Below are 9,175 nucleotides of genomic sequence, written 5' to 3'. Positions count from 1 at the left end.
GTCTCGCGCGCGCCATGGTGGCACTGAGTGAGAATCGCAGTGTGTGTGGCCCGGCTCGCGAGGACGGTTTTCATGGGCCGTGTGAGCACCGGCCAGGGAATTCAGCAGGCTGAGCGCAGACCCCCAGCCAGGACAGTGCTGAGAGCTTGACGCAGGCACGTAACCCTCACCCCCGCCTGAGGGGAAGGTTCTGGCAGCCTTCGCATTTTAAAGATGAAATCAAGGCACAGCGAGGTCGAGTTCAGCCCGAGAGAGCAGGGCCGATGACTGCAGAGCGGAGGCTGATTGAAGGCCTCAGACAAAGCAGCCCCACTGTTTCTGGGGGCCCTGAAAACAGACGTGCAACTTGGGAGCAGATTGGGGAGGTGCTCCGGTCTGGGGGCTCAGAGGCCTGGAGCGGGGCCCCCCACGTGCTCAGTGACCCGACTCCCCCCTGCCAGTGCTGGGAAAGCCCAAAGGACCCATGGCGGCTCTCACCCAGTGGCTGGGGAGGAGCACGGCCTCGAGGCAAGAGAAAAAGTCTTGTTTTGTTCCATTTTTAGAAACTTTTTTGGGGGAGTGGCAGTGGGGGGAGGTTCTGCTCTTAAAACCAGCACATGTTCATTTGAGAGAACATGAAAATGACTTAAAAGTCTAGAGAAACAAATAAAAGTGACCTGAAATTTCCCTACCCGTAACATCCCGTCGGCGTGTTGCTGCATTTCGCTTATTTGCTCAACTGATGTTTACTGAGCGCCCCGTCAGCCAGGCCCTTGTGCCGGGCGCTGGGAACGGGACGAGGATGAGGCGGGCAAGGTCCCAGCCCTCCTGGACCTGACACTTAGCAGCAGAACAGACACCAGACAGCGTGTGGGTGTGGTGCTGTGAGTGGGGCCGGGGCCAGATGCAGACGCCGCAGCAGGACCTCGGGGATGATGGATTTCACGCCTGGGTCCTCTAACTGTGAAGGGGGTGCTTGTAACTGGGAACGTTCAGGACGCGCTGCGAGGGGCGGGGCCCGTAGGCAAGGCAGAGGGACAGGCGTGAGCGGAGGCATGGCGACGCCTGCACCTTGGCCAGGCCTGGACGCCCGCCTGCTTCCCCTACGGGAACCCTCTGACCTAGTTTCCGGCTGCTCCTGGTGTTCATATCCACCAGAATCTGGGCTCAGGCCTGGCCCCACCCTCTGTGGCTCAAATCCTGAGTCATCATGGGCAAGGCCTGGAGGATGGCCTCCCAAGTCCCCAGACCTCCTGCCTCACTTAGCTCAGAGAAGGCAGGGATGCCACCAAGGCCGCACAGCAAGGGCCAGACTCTGATCACCTGGCTTTGCGTTCTGCTGCCACCCAGGCCCACCTGAGTCAGCTGGGTCTAGAGCCCGCCTTGGTCCGGCGGGCCTGGGGGACTCTGGCTGGTCCCCTCCCAGCCTGCTGGAGGATGGATCTCTGGCTCTGGTGCCGTGTGACCTTGGAGAGCACGGCAGAGCATGAGGCCTCAACCTTTGTCCTTACTTTCTCCTTCAGCCAGGAGGACCCCATGGTCCCGACCCAAGCCTGGCTGAAAATCCACATCATGCAGGAGTCCCCTTAGCTGACTGTGGGCCAGGAGCTCAGAGGGGGCACAAACCAGGCCTGGGTGGGTGTTCCTGGTACCTAGTGCCCCCCAGGCCCTGGCAAGCGATTCAGGCTGAAGGGGGAGGAGACAGAGTTGTCTTCCTTTCTAACCAGGCAGGAGGGGGTGCCCACCCCACTCTGGGAGACACCTGTGTCCATCCTGCCACGTGCTAGCCCTGTGTCAGATGGCAACTGGCTTTTAATGAGTGGCCACACGCCCGCGAGCCCAAGGGTGTGCACAGGCACGTGTGCCCGGGGACAGGCGGAGTCTGATCCTGAGCAGCCATCAGGCTCACACAGGTGCATGCAGGCCCCGCGGGCGCTCACCTGTGACCAGGTGCACGTACCCGCTGCTTCTGACGAGGCCGGCAGGTGTCGCTGAGCCCTCCTGAGTCAGAGGGGGAGGGTTGGAGAACTCCTTCAGACTGGGGCTCCTCTAGGAATCTACCACATGGTCCAATGGTAGATTGGACCATGGGCTGCATCCTCCCGGAGCAGTGGGTCTGAAACGTGGCTGAGTCTTCGAAGTGGCCCGGGCCTGGCAGTCCCGAAGGACAGGACCTGCTTCTGGCAGTCCTGGGTCTTATTCCCGTCCCTCTTATCCCACGAGGCTCCCATCCAGACTGCAGGAGCTCGAGGTGAGGGGACCTGGGAGGGGATGAGAGCTGGCTATGGTCACAAAGGAGTTGCCGGGAATGCCAGGGCTAACCGAGCAAGTCTCAAGACCTATCACACAGGGAGAAACCGAGGCTCAGACAGGGGCGAAGACTTTCCCAGGGTAGCCGACTGGCAGCGGCAGAGGTGACATGACAACCCAGGTCTCTGTGGCATTGCTATACGTCACCCTGGGGGGTGTCAGCTGCGGGCAGTAGGGACAGTCACTCAGGGCCCATGGTCCTCTGCAGACCCTTTCCTCCCAGTCCAGAAATCAAGGATCCCTCCCCTCAGCCCTTCTCACGGCCCAGCTCCACGCGTCTGCCCAGCCCCTTCAAGCTGCAGCATTGCAGCATAAGCAGAAGGGTGGCCCCGGTGAGTCCCCGATGGTTCATCCCCTCATTAACGTCACCCCTGGGGAGCCGAGTCTATATTTCAGGCCGAGTCAAGGAGAGAGGAAAAGATCCGAATCTCGGTTTCAACCTCTGAACAGCTGCTTCCTAGCTGTGCGACTTTCGACGTGCCACTTAGCGTTGCCATGCCTCAGTGTTCTCTCTCAAACTGGGGTAACCTCCTTTACCTCGTGCCTGGGCTGGAGATTAAAGGAGCTACTGCATGGAACGTTTAACTTTGCAGGCATGTACTACGGGCCCGCTCCGAAGAGGGTAGCCATTATTATTTTGGCTCAAACAGCAATGAATAGATTTGTCCGCCTGGCCTACAGCCTGGCAGAGACCTTGCGTATGGTAGGGCGGGAGCAGGGAACTGGCTCCGTTTTCCCGGAGGCGTGCCTTTGGGAGTGGCTCTGTTCCAGCGCCTGTGCAGCGCATGTCTGAGTGTGTGGACGGGGCCGATAAATACCCAAGGCAAAATGCAACTCTGCCTGACTCGGCCACGGAACCTGCCAGTGCATTGGCTTGAGAAACGAGTTTCGATCTGCGGCTGCCTGTGATGTATGAGCCCACTTGCTGGCTGCGAGCTGGAAGCTCTTAAGCCTGGTGCTTTGAGCCCAGTGGCTGCCTGGCTCAGCAGGCCCTAGTGCCTGGGCCAGGGCTCTGGGAAGAGCCATCAGGGACAGTGTGGATCCCTTATCCCTTACCCACACTGGGGAGCTGAGCTCATCCTGAGAGACCGAGCAATCTGGCCCCAGCTGCAGCAGATCCCACTCTGGGCCTCAGGGTCCTAGATTCAGGAAGTAAAAACATGAAATGCCCAGTTGAATTTGAATTTGAGATTAAGAACAGATGCCTTTTTTTGGAGAGGTTTTTGCTATAGGGCGCATATGCTTGCTAGAAAGACAGAGAGACAGAAAGACAGAAAGCGAGAAATCACCCCCCGGGGGGATGGCCACACCACAATCCCTTCTCCATTTTCCTCTCGGGATCTTGGGCATGCACGTGCATGTGCCCGGTGTGATTTTAAGCTGCTGAGTCTGGGACTTGAACCACAGTCACCTACATGGGAGCCCAGTGACATAGGCATCACACCAACTGCTGGTCCCGAACAGATGCCTTTTAAGTGTAAGTATGTCCCAAATACTGAATGGGATGCACTTACACATGTTTTGTTGTTCATCTAAAATTTCAGTTTAGTTGGGTAACCTGTATTTCATCTAGCAGCCCTCTCTGGGCCTCATGACAGCAGCCGTGTGACCTTGGGCAGCTCGCCTCTCCTCTCTGACCTTCAGTTTTCTCTCCTGGACAGTGGGGAAGGAACTGCTGCCCCCCCATCATCATCCAGAGGACTGGCAAGATGGAGGCAGGAGGTTATGGTGAACCCTAGAGCCAGACTGCTTGGGTTCAAATCCTGCCTGCCACATCCTAGTTATGTCACTCTGGGTTTGTGCCTCCGTTTCCATCCGTAAAAGAGAAAACACAGACGATAATAGCACTCGTTCTCACTGTGTTATGGGTAAGATGAACTAGCATGACACACATGTAAGGTGCTTCTGACACGCAACGCGTAGTAAGTGCTCTGTAAGGATTAGGTGTTGCTCTGTTATGCCATCATCATAGCTAGCTGTCCCCTGCTACTCAGTGGCTTCTTAAAGCTGTGTCCTTCATATCAACCATTTTCACTTTAGCATGAATTAGTCGACAGACTATTTTCCAATAGATTAAACCGTGAGTGCAGGAGTCCAGAAAAGAGTGCTAGAGACCATTGACCCCCGCTACACACCTGGCTGTCTCACACCTGGCCCTGCAGGGAGGCCAGCTGGGGGAAAAGAGAGTGCTCTAGGCCAGGAGTCAGAGATCCCACTCTGCTGTGTGATTCTTGGCTCTCTGACACCCAAAACTCTGACTGTCTGGGAGCTTGGGCAGAGATGGAAGCGGCCGGCCTGGCCCCTGGGCTCAGGTAAAGATCCCGTGGGCTTGTAATAGGCATCAGAAACCAAAATGCCCAAAGTCCCGGGACCCCTCACCCCGGCTTCTCTGGTGACAGTGACCCTACCCTCCTAGGGCTCATCGAACCTGAGCTCGGCCTTCGGCTTTTCCTTCCTTCCACACTCCACCTCCAGACCACCTTGGAGTCTCATGGCGCTATGGAGATCTGGCCCCTGACCACTCCTTCCCACGTCCATGGTGGGAAGTCTGCCAGTCTGAGGCACCTGGAGTATTGTGGAGGCCTCTTTGTTGGTCCTGCTTGGCCCTGAGAGTTAACTTCCTACCTCCTCCTGAAAGTCCTCCCTGACTACCAGGCATTGGGCATGTGGAACGATTATGACTTGGGGGCAGGAGAGCAGGCTTGGGGTGGACCCGAGCTCCGAGCAATGGATGGGGGCAAGCCATAGTTCTTGTCGCTTCTCTATGAAGAATCCCTATTTGCAAGGAACATGAGCTGGGGGCCCAAGTCTTTGTATTCATCCCTCCGTTTATCAGTGTCTATAGTAGGGCCTTCTCGGAGAGGCCAGCCCGCTCTAGGACCTCAGCTGGGCTGCTGCATGGGCCAGGAGCCCACCTGTTCACAAGCCTGGGCATGGCTTCACCCTCCTCTTCGCAGCTTCGCCATCCTGTCTTATTCACACACAGGCCAGAACCTTGGCGAGAGGGGTTGTGGCTGATTTTAATATAAATGAATCTCTCCTCCTCGCTCTCCAGCAGCCCGAGCTGCTCTAAAAGGATAATTAATTGGAAAGAAAACACCAGCGTTGGCTCCTCCAAGCGGCTTCTCTCTAAGAATTCACAATTCTCTTCCTCCAAGCCCCCGTCCCCAGGCGCTTGTGAATCCCTGCAGGTTTCAGCTGCAGAGGGAGGTCCTCGCCGGCCTCCCTTCAGGAGCGGGCCCCTGGGCCGCTGTGATGGCCATGGCATTGGGGTTTCTATCGGCGGCCATAGGTAGGTCAAGGTCAGGAGAGGAGTCTGACCTTGACCGTGCTGGGAGGGGAGCGGTGGGCCAGATGCTACAGGAGCATCGGCCCCTGGTGTCCCTTTCTGACCGAGACAGAGGCACCGCCCTGGCCCATCACCCGATCACCCTCCACTCTCCCCCTCCGCCCTTCCCCTCCTTTTCCACTTCTGTTCTTCAGGGTGAGGCTGGAGAGGGGTGGGCACTGAGAACAGCCACAGCTAACCCTGCTGAGTGCTGCGTTAGCTAGAACTGCGTGTGGGCGCGTCTTTTCACTCCGACCAGAGAGCTGAGCACTGCGGTGGCGCCGTGGCGCAGAATTGGCAACCAAGGCAGAGAGGCGATGTGGCTAACTCAGTCACACAGCCGGCACGTGGTAGAACCAGGAGTCAAGCCAGATCAGGAGACCTGGGAGCCCTGGCCTGGGCCCTGGCTGGGATGTGGAGGAGAGAATGAAGCCCCGCGTCTGAGTCCCGACCGGCAACCAGCCCTGTCTCCCGCGATCACCCCTCACTGCCGCGGGCTTGCCCCATCACGGCCCCTCTCTGCTGCGTTCTCCTCTCTCCGGCTCTGTCTTCCTGTAGGGATGACCCCAATCATGGCTAAGCCCCAGATCTCGTCGCGGGAGGGGACTAAGGGGACCCTGCACTCTGAAGTGGATGGGATTAGATGTAATAAGGAACAAGAGTGCTCAGCCTCAAAAGCCCTTGAGAAATCCCAGGAGCCCCCTTCAGACTCACAGCCGCGGCCCCTCGACCTCCAGGCCTCCTCCCACCGGATCCGCTCGTGCTTGCACTGGTGGGACTAACTCCCCGCCTACTTCGTGGTGGACGCCATTGGTTTTCCCTGGAGTTTACATATGGGTTTGGGGGCAGCGTCACAGCCTGTTACAGCCCAGGGCAGGTTGCCAGCGCTCCGTGATGGCCCAGACAGGCCTCGGCGGGCTAGCCCGGGGGCCGGCCGTCCTTGACAAACGCTGCTCCTATGGAGAGGCCCTTGGGCCTGGAACCTGGCTTCCCCACTACTGGGCCCACGTGGTTTCCTGTAATCTCAGAATGTCTTCAGCACCAGAGAGCCCAGGGACAGGACCACGGCCCTTTCTGCTCTCGGTCTTCCCTGCCTCAGCTCTCCGTGTGCTAAAAGGCCTCCCTCAACATCTTCATCCCAGAATGTACTTTTCCACGCCAGTTAGTTATCCTAGATGTGCAGGGGTGGGAGGGGAGGGCAGCCCCAGCTGTTGGAGGGAAGGAAAGTGAGAAGACCCCGTCTCAGTCTGCGTGTGCTGCCCTACAAGGTGCCCGGATGGCGCATCAACCACAGGTGTCTCTGTCCTCACAGAAGCTGCGGGCCCAAGGTCAGGGTCTGCATGGCTGCTCTCTTCCAAGGCCCCCTCCCTGGCTCCCGGGTGTCCCTTTCTGACCGAGACAGAGGCACCGCCCTGGCCCATCACCCGATCACCCTCCACTCTCCCCCTCCGCCCTTCCCCTCCTTTTCCACTTCTGTTCTTCAGGGTGAGGCTGGAGAGGGGTGGGCACTGAGAACAGCCACAGCTAACCCTGCTGAGTGCTGCGTTAGCTAGAACTGCGTGTGGGCGCGTCTTTTCACTCCGACCAGAGAGCTGAGCACTGCGGTGGCGCCGTGGCGCAGAATTGGCAACCAAGGCAGAGAGGCGATGTGGCTAACTCAGTCACACAGCCGGCACGTGGTAGAACCAGGAGTCAAGCCAGATCAGGAGACCTGGGAGCCCTGGCCTGGGCCCTGGCTGGGATGTGGAGGAGAGAATGAAGCCCCGCGTCTGAGTCCCGACCGGCAACCAGCCCTGTCTCCCGCGATCACCCCTCACTGCCGCGGGCTTGCCCCATCACGGCCCCTCTCTGCTGCGTTCTCCTCTCTCCGGCTCTGTCTTCCTGTAGGGATGACCCCAATCATGGCTAAGCCCCAGATCTCGTCGCGGGAGGGGACTAAGGGGACCCTGCACTCTGAAGTGGATGGGATTAGATGTAATAAGGAACAAGAGTGCTCAGCCTCAAAAGCCCTTGAGAAATCCCAGGAGCCCCCTTCAGACTCACAGCCGCGGCCCCTCGACCTCCAGGCCTCCTCCCACCGGATCCGCTCGTGCTTGCACTGGTGGGACTAACTCCCCGCCTACTTCGTGGTGGACGCCATTGGTTTTCCCTGGAGTTTACATATGGGTTTGGGGGCAGCGTCACAGCCTGTTACAGCCCAGGGCAGGTTGCCAGCGCTCCGTGATGGCCCAGACAGGCCTCGGCGGGCTAGCCCGGGGGCCGGCCGTCCTTGACAAACGCTGCTCCTATGGAGAGGCCCTTGGGCCTGGAACCTGGCTTCCCCACTACTGGGCCCACGTGGTTTCCTGTAATCTCAGAATGTCTTCAGCACCAGAGAGCCCAGGGACAGGACCACGGCCCTTTCTGCTCTCGGTCTTCCCTGCCTCAGCTCTCCGTGTGCTAAAAGGCCTCCCTCAACATCTTCATCCCAGAATGTACTTTTCCACGCCAGTTAGTTATCCTAGATGTGCAGGGGTGGGAGGGGAGGGCAGCCCCAGCTGTTGGAGGGAAGGAAAGTGAGAAGACCCCGTCTCAGTCTGCGTGTGCTGCCCTACAAGGTGCCCGGATGGCGCATCAACCACAGGTGTCTCTGTCCTCACAGAAGCTGCGGGCCCAAGGTCAGGGTCTGCATGGCTGCTCTCTTCCAAGGCCCCCTCCCTGGCTCACGGATGTCCGCCCTCTCCCTGTGTCCTCACACCATCTTCCCTCCATACCCACAGGCTCCCGACCTGCATGTTCAACCAGCTGCACACAGAACACACCGGCTGTGCCTGTATTGAACATGTGCGGGTCTTCCTGTTTGTGTGTTTGCTATAGGGCATGTGCACTTGCCAGAGAGAGAGAGAACAGAGCGTGAGAAATCACCCCTCAGGGGATGGCCACCCTGCAATCCCCTCTCCTGCATCTTAGGACTCAGGACACACACACACACACATGCTGGGTGTGTTTTTCAGGCCACTGGGTCCGGGACTTGAACCACATAGTTGGCCATGTGGGATCCAGATGCCTTAGCCAGCAGGCCACCAGCTGGCCCTATAGGCTTTTTTTAATGTTGTCATAGTCCCTAAATAATATAATATAGTATAACGACTCTTGGCATAGCACTTACTGTATTAGGCAGGGTACCTTAGAGGTGATTTAAAGCCACGGGATGTGCGTAGGTCACGGACAAATACTCCATCATTTCTACGAGGGACTTGGGCACGTGAATTGTGGGTGCTCACGGAGGGTCCTGGAACCAATTCCCTTCAGATACTGACAGACAACTGTCTTCAAAAACTTCATGGAAGGGACCAGCGGATGGCGGAATGGTTACGTGCTGGACTCCCACGTAGTTGACTGCAGTTCAAATCCCAGACCTGGTGGGTTAAAGACTCACTCTGGTGCATGTGTGTGTGCGTGCCCAAGATCCCAAGAGGAGAATGGAGGAGAAGGGATTGCGGCGTGACCATCCTCCCTGGGGGGTGATTTCTCGCTTTCTGTCTCTCTGTCTCTCTGATGAGTGCACATGCCCTATAG

The sequence above is a fragment of the Tupaia chinensis genome, unplaced genomic scaffold (assembly GCF_000334495.1).
Source record: "Tupaia chinensis unplaced genomic scaffold, TupChi_1.0 Scaffold000561_1, whole genome shotgun sequence".
In the NCBI taxonomy this organism is placed as follows: domain Eukaryota; kingdom Metazoa; phylum Chordata; class Mammalia; order Scandentia; family Tupaiidae; genus Tupaia; species Tupaia belangeri.
The sequence above is the reverse complement of the archived record's forward strand: the minus strand, read 5'-3'. Positions refer to the sequence as shown.